This window comes from Tarenaya hassleriana, unplaced genomic scaffold (genome assembly GCF_000463585.1).
Source record: "Tarenaya hassleriana unplaced genomic scaffold, ASM46358v1 Cleome82, whole genome shotgun sequence".
NCBI lineage: Eukaryota > Viridiplantae > Streptophyta > Magnoliopsida > Brassicales > Cleomaceae > Tarenaya > Tarenaya hassleriana.
The window spans coordinates 428,712-440,817 of NW_010970652.1; the positions used below are offsets into that span (position 1 = coordinate 428,712).

The window sequence follows — 12,106 nt, forward strand, 5'->3', positions numbered from 1 at the left end:
GTCCCTTTGGTTTCGAAAGTTGGTGCATCGTCTCTGTTACAAAAACACAAAAGAAAGGGGCCACGTTCACTGCATTCGTTGAGGAATTCGTGCGGGTTTCTGGCTCGTTCGTTTTATTATTTAAAAATAAAATGGAGGGGCAATTCCGTAATTTACTCGTCACCCCCCCCCCCCCAATATTCGAACGGATACTCACTTCAGAGGGCTGTGTTTAGATCTGATCCGTTTCCACCTGATGTCGCCGGCTGATTACGGTCGGTACAGGAATACTCTTCGGAAACCTTCCACCACGTTCCGTGTATTTACACGGCCTCTCCGGTTCTTTTATTTTTAATTTATTGTTCGCTTGGATTTTCTGATTTTTTTTATTTGCATAAAAAACATTTAACGAAGATGAATGTTATCCTAATTAGGTATTTTGATGTCCAAAAAGAGAAAAAAAAAACATCTAGGTATTTTGTTATAGCTTGGTTTAAACGAATATTCATCTAACCAATCTCAATTTCTAATATAAATTATCTCAAGATTTCGTGTGTGTGTGTATATATATATACTTAATCCGACAGATGTTTCCGATGGGAACTTGAACTGTATGCGAAAATGGGATTCAGCCACTCGACTAATCTCAGATATATAACTTGTATCATATATTTAGTCTGAATCTATTATATTGTGATCATATAATTCATGTGACAGGTTTTGTTTGGAATTTATATATTGATGTATTGCACAACATGCATGATTCATATATGAAAATGCTCCATGCACGGAAAAAAAAAACGCAAGGGAAAACCATTTTAAAGGCAAGTATTATTATACAAATATGTCTACATAATTACGATCTAACAGGAACAAAAAGAAACAAAGAAATGGAACATCGTAAACAAAACTCCAATCCGACACTTCTATGCTATATATGGAAATCGCTTTGATTCACAAAAAGGAAACAAGATGAAACCGAAACCCATTATACACAACCTTCGGTAAGATCTTAACTAACAGCAACCTCAACAAAACATGGACTCTCTCTCTCTCTCTCTCTCTCTCTCTCTCTCTCTCTCTCTCTCTCTCTCTCTATGACGATGAAGATGCATATCTGAAACCTTGGTTAGCCAAAGACTACGGGGTCAAAGGGAGGAAGAGAAGAAGAGAGAGGTCCATGCCTCTCGGGACGGTAAAAGGCTAAGTTGGCTAGCAAGATCAGAAGCACCAGAGGAACTCCCATCACTGCCATCGGCGGCGGCGGCAGCGGCGGCAGAATCGCCGGAAGAAGTATCAGAAGTATCAGCACCACCCCTATGAACATCAACATGCTGCACATCTACTTGTGTGTTGTGTATCTTCGCTTCGGTTTTGTAACAAAAGAAACCTCTCTCCCTCTCTCGGTGCAATATATACCAATGCCTCTCTCGGTGTTATTTTGTCCACTTTCGTCTTGTGTTAAGTAGTTGGTTAGAGAATTTGATGACATGATAATGGCTCTCACACATTAACGTAGAGGGAGAGAGAGAGAGAGAGACGTTACAAGGTGAAGATCATGACCCAATTCACCCAACGACATTCATTGCCTTTTAGTCTTTTTACCAACGAGTTAAAGGGGTGGGCACGGGTCCGGTACCCCAATTTTTAGAAAACCCTGTCTCGTCTTCATTACCACGGATTTTACAAAAATATTGTCTCAGTCTTGGTTTCATAAAATCCGGGTACTTATAGCTCGGGTTTAATGAGATTCTCGGTCTTGTACTCACGGGTACTCGGACCCATACGATTTATAAAATTTTGAACTATAAAATGATATATATAGAAAATACAAATGAGAGAGGTCAAAGTATAAAGAAAAAAATTCATGATGAAGAGAGATGAGTAAAATTTTGAGAGAGAGATGAATGGTTGATTCGGTTACATAGAATGAGATTTGGAATGATGAAATTTTTGTATAGAAAGGTTTAGAATATAAAAAAATTGAACTAAAATAAAAGTATTTTAATAAATAATAAGAATAATTTAGACAAAAATATTATAGATATAAAGTATATTTTAGATTTTTAACAAATATACCGGGTACCCCGGGTACCCTTTGTAAAATAATTGAACCCCCACTCGGACTTGGAGGTCGAAAACTTAGTCTTATTAATACTCGATCTCATCATCGTTAATATTCGGGTACCCTTTATTCGGATACTTGTTAAGTCGGGTACCTCCAAATCCCCGGGTTACGGGTTAAAACGCCCACCTCTAATGACTTTATCATGTTTCAATAGTTGATACTGGATTTTAAAACCATATGCACAACAAATAATGAATTAATTAATATTCGCATAAATATAGGTAGACACATGCATTGGCGAGTGATAAATATTGTAGCGGTAAAAATATATATATATATATATATATATATATATAGAGAGAGAGAGAGAGAGAGAGAGAGGGCCTTTTAGTTTACAGAATTTAGTAACAGTAGAAAATGTTGGTTGATTCTCTGAATCTGAACCATTTCGTAGTAAATGTGTTTTATGTGAGTTTTTCGAATACAATATAACTCCATATTTATTTATTATTACGGGTCGGTGATTTATGTCTGAAAAGGTAAGAAAATTAAAACCTTAATATATTGTATATGCATGTATGTATAGGATGTGAACTTCAAATCTCAAATCAATTTAAGAAATTATTTTTAAAATGAGTATAAATAATATTGAGTACCCTTATTTCTGGTCAATTTACAGTAACACGTGTGTTTTTCCTTGACGTACGTCTCTCCGTATAGGTTTCGTACATGTATCTAAGATTATATTAATGGTTACAAAAAATTTATTCAAGTGGGTGCATGCTGCACCTCTTAATGTTTTTTTTTTTGCTTTCTCCTAAAAAATAACAATTTATATCATAGTACGATTTAGGGGTGGGCGTTTCGGAAAATGGTTCGGGTTCGGGACGGAATAGATCGGTTCGGTTCTTTCGGTTTTACAAAAATAGGTACCAATCGGGTTTTTTATTGTATTCGGTTCGGTTCGGTTTCGGTATCGGTTCGGTTCGGTTCCGGGTTTTATTAAAAAAAATGTTAGATTTCTTTTAAAAATATTCGGTTTTTCGGGATTTTTAAAGTTCGGTTCGGTTCGGTTCGTTTCCGGAAAAATTCGGTTCTCTAAAAATGGTACCGTTCAGAAAATAACAACGGTTTCGGGTCGGAAAAAATACCGTTTTAACGGTTCGGTTTGGTCCGGTTCCGAAGAACCGAACCGAAACGCCCAGCCCTAGTACGATTATGACAAATTGAATCAGTGAGAGAGAAAAAGGAGAATAGTATAGAAATGAAATAATTCAAGCAAGTGGGGTATCGATTAATAGGTACAAATTATAATAATTTAAAAGAAATTGACCCTTTAAAAATGTAAGGAATCAAGGATATTGTCGAATTATTGGAGGAAAATTGCAGACCATTTCCGGGGATTATATGATCTTATAACACCTAACTACAATCGATTTTGAATTTTGCCACCTTATCCTATGCTTTTTGGCCTTTCCAAAAGTACGCCGCCTTTCATTACACGCTTGAACTCCAAACCCTCAATTTCTGCAAATACACGCATGCAATTACAAAAACATGTATATGTGTAGATGCAGTGGATCTCTGAGTCTTGTGTAACGAATTGAAGTCTCTCTCTCTCTCTCTCTCTCTCTCTCTCCCCTACTTTTGTCGGGAGATGGGAACTCGACAAATGTAGCCTAGGGTTTTAGACTTTAGTTAAGTTTTAGTTCTTATTTATTCAAAAAATATACTTTATTCGGACCGTATAATTTTAACCAGCGTACATATAGAGTTCGAAAGGGTTCGACTGGTTGTACCGCAACGGTTGCGGTTACGGGTGACAGCGTTTTCAAAACGTTTGATAGCGATTATAAATGATTAGTATTGACTGGTTGAGAAGTTGTTGTTGGTAGCGATTGCGGGTGTGTGCAGTTAGAAATGAATGGTTCATTACGGTTGCGGTTGCGTTTTGATATAAATTGTCAAAAAAATATTATTTAAAAATAATTTTTTATAATAGTTTTAATTAATTAATTTTTTCGTATCATTTGATAAAAATTATTTACTAAATTTATAATAATTAAATAATAATTTTAAAATATAAATATTATCAATTTAATTTATTTTCAAGTAAAAAAATAATTTTATTATAAAAATTATTAAAAATAATCATTATTAAACCTAAAAATTATACTATTGTATTTTTTTTATTAAAATATAATACTAAAAAATAATATCAAATCATAACACTAAAAAAATCATCACCAATATATATATTAATGTTTTATATAATTTCTAATAAAAATATTTTAGTTTTTTTGTCAAAACGCTGGAAACCGCTACCAAAACGCAAGTTGGAAGCTACGATTAGAAAACACAAGTTTGGTTGCGGTTGCGGTTAGTTGCGGTTCAACCAGTCAGTTTTTCAATTGCCCGCAACCGCCGAAAATCGCAACGACTCTGTTTACGGGTGACGGCGGTGCAACCAGTCGGTCCCATAATCGTAGCTAGTATTTGAATTCTTTTTTTTTTTATAAAAGCATTTGCATTCTATATAATGTCATTAATTTTATTGGCAATTTACATTATTGGGTCATGAATTTATTTTATGAAAAAACTTACATCTAATTATTTAAATATCAGTTTTCTACCAATTACCCCCAAATTTATTTTAAATTTTATTTTCTATCTCATATAGCATGACTTGTTTACAACGGATATTTTGTTACTATAATAAATGCACATTTACACTTGACTATAATAATAATAAAAAAATTGATTGCTATATCACATTCTTTTGCGTTTTCTTTTCAAAATGCGTTTTAAAACCTTTCCTTATACCTAATCTAGTTTAAAATAAATGGAATCTTTACTCGATAGAAATTAAAAAAAAAACATATAAAACTTATGACAAATTATCCAAAATTAACAAATACAACAATTGAATATGCGCGCGCGCGGGTATATATGGATGGATGGAATCCATTCAGAAGGAGGCTCGGGCTGCGGCCAAGTAGAGGAGGAGCATCATGAGAGAGGGAGGAGAAGGCGCGTTTTCTTTTCAAAATGCGTTTTAATTAAAACCTTTTCTAATATATTTAAAATAAATAAAATCTTTGCTTAACAAAAATAAAACAAGACATACAAAATTTATGACAAATTATCCAAAAAATACTTATTAAATTTATTTCTATACAAATTTTGGTTTTATATGTTTTTAATCTATCTAATTTGTATTGTCATTTTTTTCATTGTCGACCGTTTATTCGTAAAATAAATGAAAAAAAGTTGTATATTGAATGTATTCACATCATATATAACTAAATATTGTATTCTATAAATGATGGTATATAAATGATGGTATGGATCTTAGACCAGAAACTAATTTACTATTTCTTAATTATTTCTTTGAAAAATTTGTAAAACCAAAATTTATAGATAAAAAAATTCAAAAGTAATTTAGTTTTCAAATAAATTAAATTATATTTACACATATATTTCTTAATAAAATTAATAACGAAATAACAAAAGATTTATTAAATAAAATTAAAAAAACATATAAAATCTATGATAAATTTGCAAAAAAAAAATACATAAAAATTATTTGATTTATTTTTTATACATATTTGGTTTTACATTTTGGTATATATATAAATTTATGTGGTAGAGTTTTATACTCTCAATTATATTAAATGATTGACCAATACTAAAATCTCAATAAACTAAAACAAAAAGGCATTTGTTTTACTACATTCAGATTCAGGTCATATATTACTAAATATTATATTCTATTGATCATATGTTTCTAAACAACTAGAAAAAAATTATAATTTAATTTAAAACTCTTTTTATAAAATATTCAACCAAATTTATTAAATTCAAAAATAATTTTATTTATATAAAAATTACGATATATTTAGATATATTTTTATATAAAAATCTATATTTATATCTATAAATTGTTAATTAAATAATGATAATTATATTTTTATATATACATATAGATTAATCTATCATTTTTTTAATGTATATCAATTGCTGGACGTTGGCCTATTTTGTACTTATACAAATTTATGTTCATAATATATAAAATAAAATCAAAATTTTCCATATTGATAATATATGTTACGTCAATTGTTTTTTGAAATTTTAGCTAAAAAAATATACGTTGTTTTAGATTTCCAAAACATTTGGAGGATAAGAATTATAGAATTAGATCTTTTGATCTAAATTGCACATAGTAATTCTACAATAACAAAGACAAAATATATATTAGTAGAAATTATTAAGATACATGTGATTTTCGTTCTACATGAGATCCCCGCTTTTAAGTTTCTTATAGGACAATTGAATATTTGTACATATTGTTTAGGATATAACCTCTAACTATAAGTTAGAATTTCGTTTTTTTGTTGGAATTTTAATCAATCATTTTTCATCTTTCTTTCAAACTCATCTATTGTACATAATTAGAGATGATATTATCCAAAGTTTCTAGAAAATATCAATTTTCTTCATATTTGTTGTCATATAGACTCTCTCTCTCCATATATATATATATATACTGCTTCTGTAGAGAGAAATTTTTACAATGCAGGGAGTGATCCTTCTCCATATATATATATATATATTGGTATCATCATCAATCAATATGGATGGATGGAGTTCATGGATTAACATCTTTAATCAAGATTATTGATCAAAGATTTAATTAGCACATAGACGATGAGAAATTAGATCAGTTGCAATTTTACAAAGATTAGAAAAAGAATAACATCTGCTCATTAAGGTTAACAGCCAAACCCAGAAAGAACAAACAAACCAACTGACAGCTTAATCCATATAGACATGCATACACACATATGCATGCACACATATAGATACGTGTATGTGTCTACATGCGTGTGTGTATGTGCATATATATGGACGGAATCCATTCAGACGGAGGCTACGCCTGCAGGTTGGGTTCTTGGGGAGGTGAAAGGCCCAAGAAGAAGAGAAGGAGCATCAGGAGGAGAGGGAGGAGGAGGAGGAGCGGCGGCGGCGGCGGTAGCGGCGGAAGAAACGGCGGCAGAAGCAGAAGAGACAGTGACAAAAGCACCATCACTACGACGGATCTTGACCTGAAGCATCCAACCATCGGCGTCTGGTTTTCTGTAACTTCGAATCTTAGCCGTTGATCCAGCTCATGATCATCCGTCATCTTCCATTGACATATATAGTAAGTAGCATCCGTAAGAAAACACCTTATTTTCTGAGAGATTGTCTCTGCGTCGAGTCTGTGTTGGTGCCTTCGAGGTATATATACATACATACATACATATATATATATATATAGCGACATGGAGAGAGGAGAGAGAATGCATATCTATGTTAATGTATTTATATGCATGTTTGTGTTTTCGGCACCAAAATATCCTTTTTCTTTTTTTTTCCAACGGGGAAAAGCGAAATTAAAGGTCGAAAATAATAAAAATTTAATTGGGAAAAAATGGTCAAGTATACTAGTGAATTATTTGGATTTGTTTGAATGAATAAATTTACTTGGACATATTGAAAATCTCTTTTGAAAAAAGAAATCGCGTATTAGACTTTTAATGTTAATTAAAGCCCACTTTTAAGATTTTTTATTGGTTGATCGCATACATCAATATAGACAAATAAATGGAATACATGTAAATTATATGGCATTTGCCAAGTGTGTAATGATAAACCCATACATATATATATATATATATATATATAATAGTCTTCACTGTCTATTTAAATTTAATCAAATATTATCTAAGACCAAACATTTTCATAGATAAATTGAAATTATTAAGAAATGCGCAACAGGTATAAATTCCTGTGTGCCCGTGAAAGCGTTACTTAAAGCTGTTCTCATGTCTTTATTCAACTAACAAAATAATAGTAGAGAGTACTTGATTAGTAGCCCAATGGTTTTAATTAACCTGCCGTAGGGATTATTCTTTTTTAGCTTGATTTGTTATTATATCTATATCTATATCTATATATATGTAATGATTAATCGGAGTAAATTGTTACTTTAATTCTTTTTTTTTATAATCTATTCTTGTTGTGCAATATATATATACATATACATATATATATATATATATAGTTAAAGAGATATTCAAGAATACAATATATAACATACACATATATTAATTAGTAGTTGCAAAGTAACATATAATATATAGTATAAAGAGGATACCTCTGAAATTTCACAAAGACAAATGGTTCACACTTGTTAACAAAGGAAGAGTATTTTTCACTTTGCTAATCAAATTAAAAAGTGATATCTAAAAAATTTAATCAAGATAAATTTCATTTCGCAACCATATCTAGAATATTATACCGTTATAAATTTTATTGTATCATTAAAAATATTTTAAAGAATATTATATTACGTGTCTTATATATATAGTGGCAAACCCAAAAATAATAATAAATGGGGACAATAATCTTATTATTTTAAGATATTTGTTATGGGAGAAATTTATAATTTGTTTAAAATTTTATAAAGAAATTAAAAAATTTAAATAGACAAATGAGATCTATATATATATGTATATATATAGATCCGGCATACATTCATACATATAAAAAGAAAATAGTATTTAAGCTAGGAATACTTTGCCTACCAAACTATTTATATAGTTTCTCTTTTTTTTTTCTTTTAGGAATAGTCCATGCGTGGAGATAATATTAATAACTCTAATTGGCTCATTTATCAGTTATTTTATTTTTTCCATTTTTTGTGGGACTATATATATATATATACACACATATATATAGTTCTCTTGAAGATTCTAGAAGAATAAAACCTTTACCAATATTTTACTGCAAGTAATCACACACAGAGATGAGAGATGCATGAACATTCCAAAGCTTTATATTTATTAGGTAAAATGATAAAGACTTTAGGCTTAGCTCGTCTATTTTCCTTTTACATTATTATTTTTGTAATGCATATCCTCATGCGACTATGATAGGTTTCTGTTTTTTTTTTTAATTTTTTTAGAAATGCATAGCGTATGAAAATAATATTACAAGAAAAATTTCAAAAAGGGTCCACGCCTAATTAACAGAAACATTTGAAAATACTAAATCTAGTGATGGTTGCTAATGTATATATGTATAAATACGTACATTTTAAAGAATGTGGTAATTTGCTAATTATGTAATGAGAAAGCATGCAACTTGGGTCTCGTGCAAATGAGAAATATTTAATAACTTCCAAATTGGGAAAGTGCATTGTATCTAACTTCATTAATGTAACATGTATTGGCCCTAGATTTGTCATTTCTATAGTGTTTATTATTTGACCTATTTGGTTTTCTTTTATATATATATATATTCTCCTTGAAATCTTTTTTTCCCGGTTTGATTCCCAACTTGTTTGGCTTTTTCAGCTTAACTTGTGCTGCTGTTTTTATTTTGGTTTTGCCCGGTTTTCCGCTTTGGAATTCATAATATTTTCTCTATATTTTCTTTTTTTATTCTTTTAAAAATGTAAATTGCTACACAAAAACAAGACATGTTTTCCGGTAACATGGATTCAGAAATGAATGGAGATCAAATGGATCGACAAGTGGATAGTATTTGTGCTCTAATATTATTATTGCAAAAAACAAATCGAAGAGATTCTGAATATCTTCAAAATGAAGAATTGAGATAAAATATATAAATAGTGACACCAATTTGAAATGAAGAGTAAGCGGTCTAAATCCGCCTATTTTATACGAAAATATGGGATATAGATATACGTATAAATATCTATGTACGGGCGAATGTTAGCAGTTTGTTTACATTGTGATTAACTTAGAATAACAACATGTAGAGATGAATATACACACATTTGACACATAAACTAAGACGCTACAATTTGTAAATAAAATGAGAGGATATAATTAAGGACAAACCCAAAAAAGCCCATTAACTATTCTATTTAATTATACCAAACAAATCTTCCACTTAAAATTCATTATAATAAATTATCAACTATTATTTTTGAACAAAAATACCATCAGATATATAAATGATTTAATTTCATTTTAAATTAAATTAGAATATTTTTAAATAATTTAGATAGTTAATGAACCTTTTTATTAAAAAGTAATAATTGATGATTTATTATTAGGGAAAAAACCCTAAAAATTCCTAAACTTGTAGAGGTGCTTATTAATTCCCAAACTTGCAAAATTGAACACGTTAAATACTGAACTTGTTAAACGGTTCCATAATCGTCCATAGCACTATTTGGTCAAAAAAATGAGTTGACCGATCCGACGTGGCGCTGACGTGGCTGTAATTTTCTGAGTTGGCTCGCCACGTCACGCGCCACGTCAGATCAGTCAACTCATTTTTTTGACCAAATATTGCTATGGACGATTATGGAATCGTTTAACAAGTTCAATATTTAACGTGTTCAATTTTGCAAGTTTGGGAATTAATGGGCACCTCTACAAGTTTAGGAATTAATATTACTCCAAATTACAAGTTTAGGAATTTTTAGGGTTTTTTTCTTTATTATTATGAGTTTTGAGTAGAATTTTTTTTTTTATGTGAGTAAAATAATTAATGATTTTTTTTTATTTTTCTTTGTTGTTCAATATATAAATATGATGTTATAAAATGTAGATGATACTATAAGGAGAAATGAATGTTCGAAAAGGAGCATGTCTTTTTTTTTTTAATAATATTTGGTTCAATGGGAATTTAATGGGCTGAGAAAAAAAAGAAGTCTTTTCTGTTTGATACTGATCCGTACACCATCATCACACACATCGTCGTCGACGTTAGAACTCACAGGTTATCATATCAGGCATGGATCTAAATCTTCATAATTCCAAAATTTCAAAATGGCGACAAGAATATCACAAAACAACAACGGTACATATAATCATCGCCGGCCTCCGCCGCTCCACGGCGGTTGCCTCTCCCTCTGAAACCGCCGAGGATTCTAACTAGCTTCAGACCAAGAGACCGCACTCCTCTCCTCTTGTTTCCATATCCTTCCTCCTCGTCCTTGTACTTGGCCGAGCTTCTTGCCCTGAAAGAAATCTCCCGGGCTGAGTTCCACGTCTCTTGGGGACCCGGAGACGTTGCTCCGGCTTTCTTCAAGAGCCTTGACTCACTCTCCCAGAGGAAGAGAGCGTCTTCTTTAGCGAGCGAGACCTGGTTGCAGAACGCTTCTGTGTGCCGTTTGTCCTTTGATTCGAGCAAGCCTACACGGTTTTTCGCCAGAAAAAACATGTTTAGATCCAGACAGAATCATACGTACATACATACAGAGATAGTGTAGAATAATGTAGATCAGAGGTTTTACTTCGGAGCTTTTGATTTCTTCTCTCGTTCTTGGATCCCTCGTCTGAAGATTCCGACGCATTCAAGCCGATGGGTCGGAATCGTTGTTTTCGCTATCCTCCATTACGGATTCGAAGTGTTCTTCCAACAAAGACCGTTGCTTCTCTGAAGAAACAGCAATAAGTTGATTCCCTGTCGATTTGGAAGCCCTGAAGCCAAGGAAATAGCTGTTGGTATGAAATGGAATTCGGAAGAATACCAATGAGAATTCCGCCCTTTGCATATAATCTAACACAAAGTAATCGTAAATCAACACATCGAACATGTCACCATCCAAAGCATCGGCATAATCAGAGGTATATCGCTGGGAAAAAGGAGAATTTTCGGTCATTAGGGTTTATGCAGGGGTTTAACAAATTCTATCAGAGCTAAATTCCCGAAACCGAAAACTGGGCGGGACTTACTGGGGATTTTACGGAGTGCTAGTTGCTTCTTGGGATTAAGCCAAGTCTCAAAATTCGGCGCCGATGAAACATGGTACAGCTTAACACCATTAATGGAGGTCGACTTCAATCGTCACCATTGCCAACTAGGGTTTAAGGAATACTTATCATCTCTGCTCTCTCCTCTTAGCCCTCGGGTTGCAGAGAAACGAGATGGGGAACAAGGTTTTAGGCAGTGACTCGTGTTTTCGCTATGGGCCCTAAAAGCCCAAATCTCAATTTTGGCGAAATTTGAAAAAATAAACCGAAAAAGAGAGAACCT

General features: G+C 31.8%; 1 long non-coding RNA gene across 1 annotated transcript; it reads right to left on the reverse strand.

The window, feature by feature from the left end:
• Positions 1-10,847: 10,847 nt before the first annotated feature.
• LOC104803264 lies at positions 10,848-12,026 on the reverse strand. Its single transcript, XR_770151.1, has 3 exons — positions 11,806-12,026; positions 11,364-11,550; positions 10,848-11,262 (listed from the first exon to the last, which is right to left on the reverse strand). It is a non-coding gene; the product is annotated as an uncharacterized LOC104803264 (long non-coding RNA).
• Between the last annotated feature and the right edge of the window lie 80 nt (positions 12,027-12,106).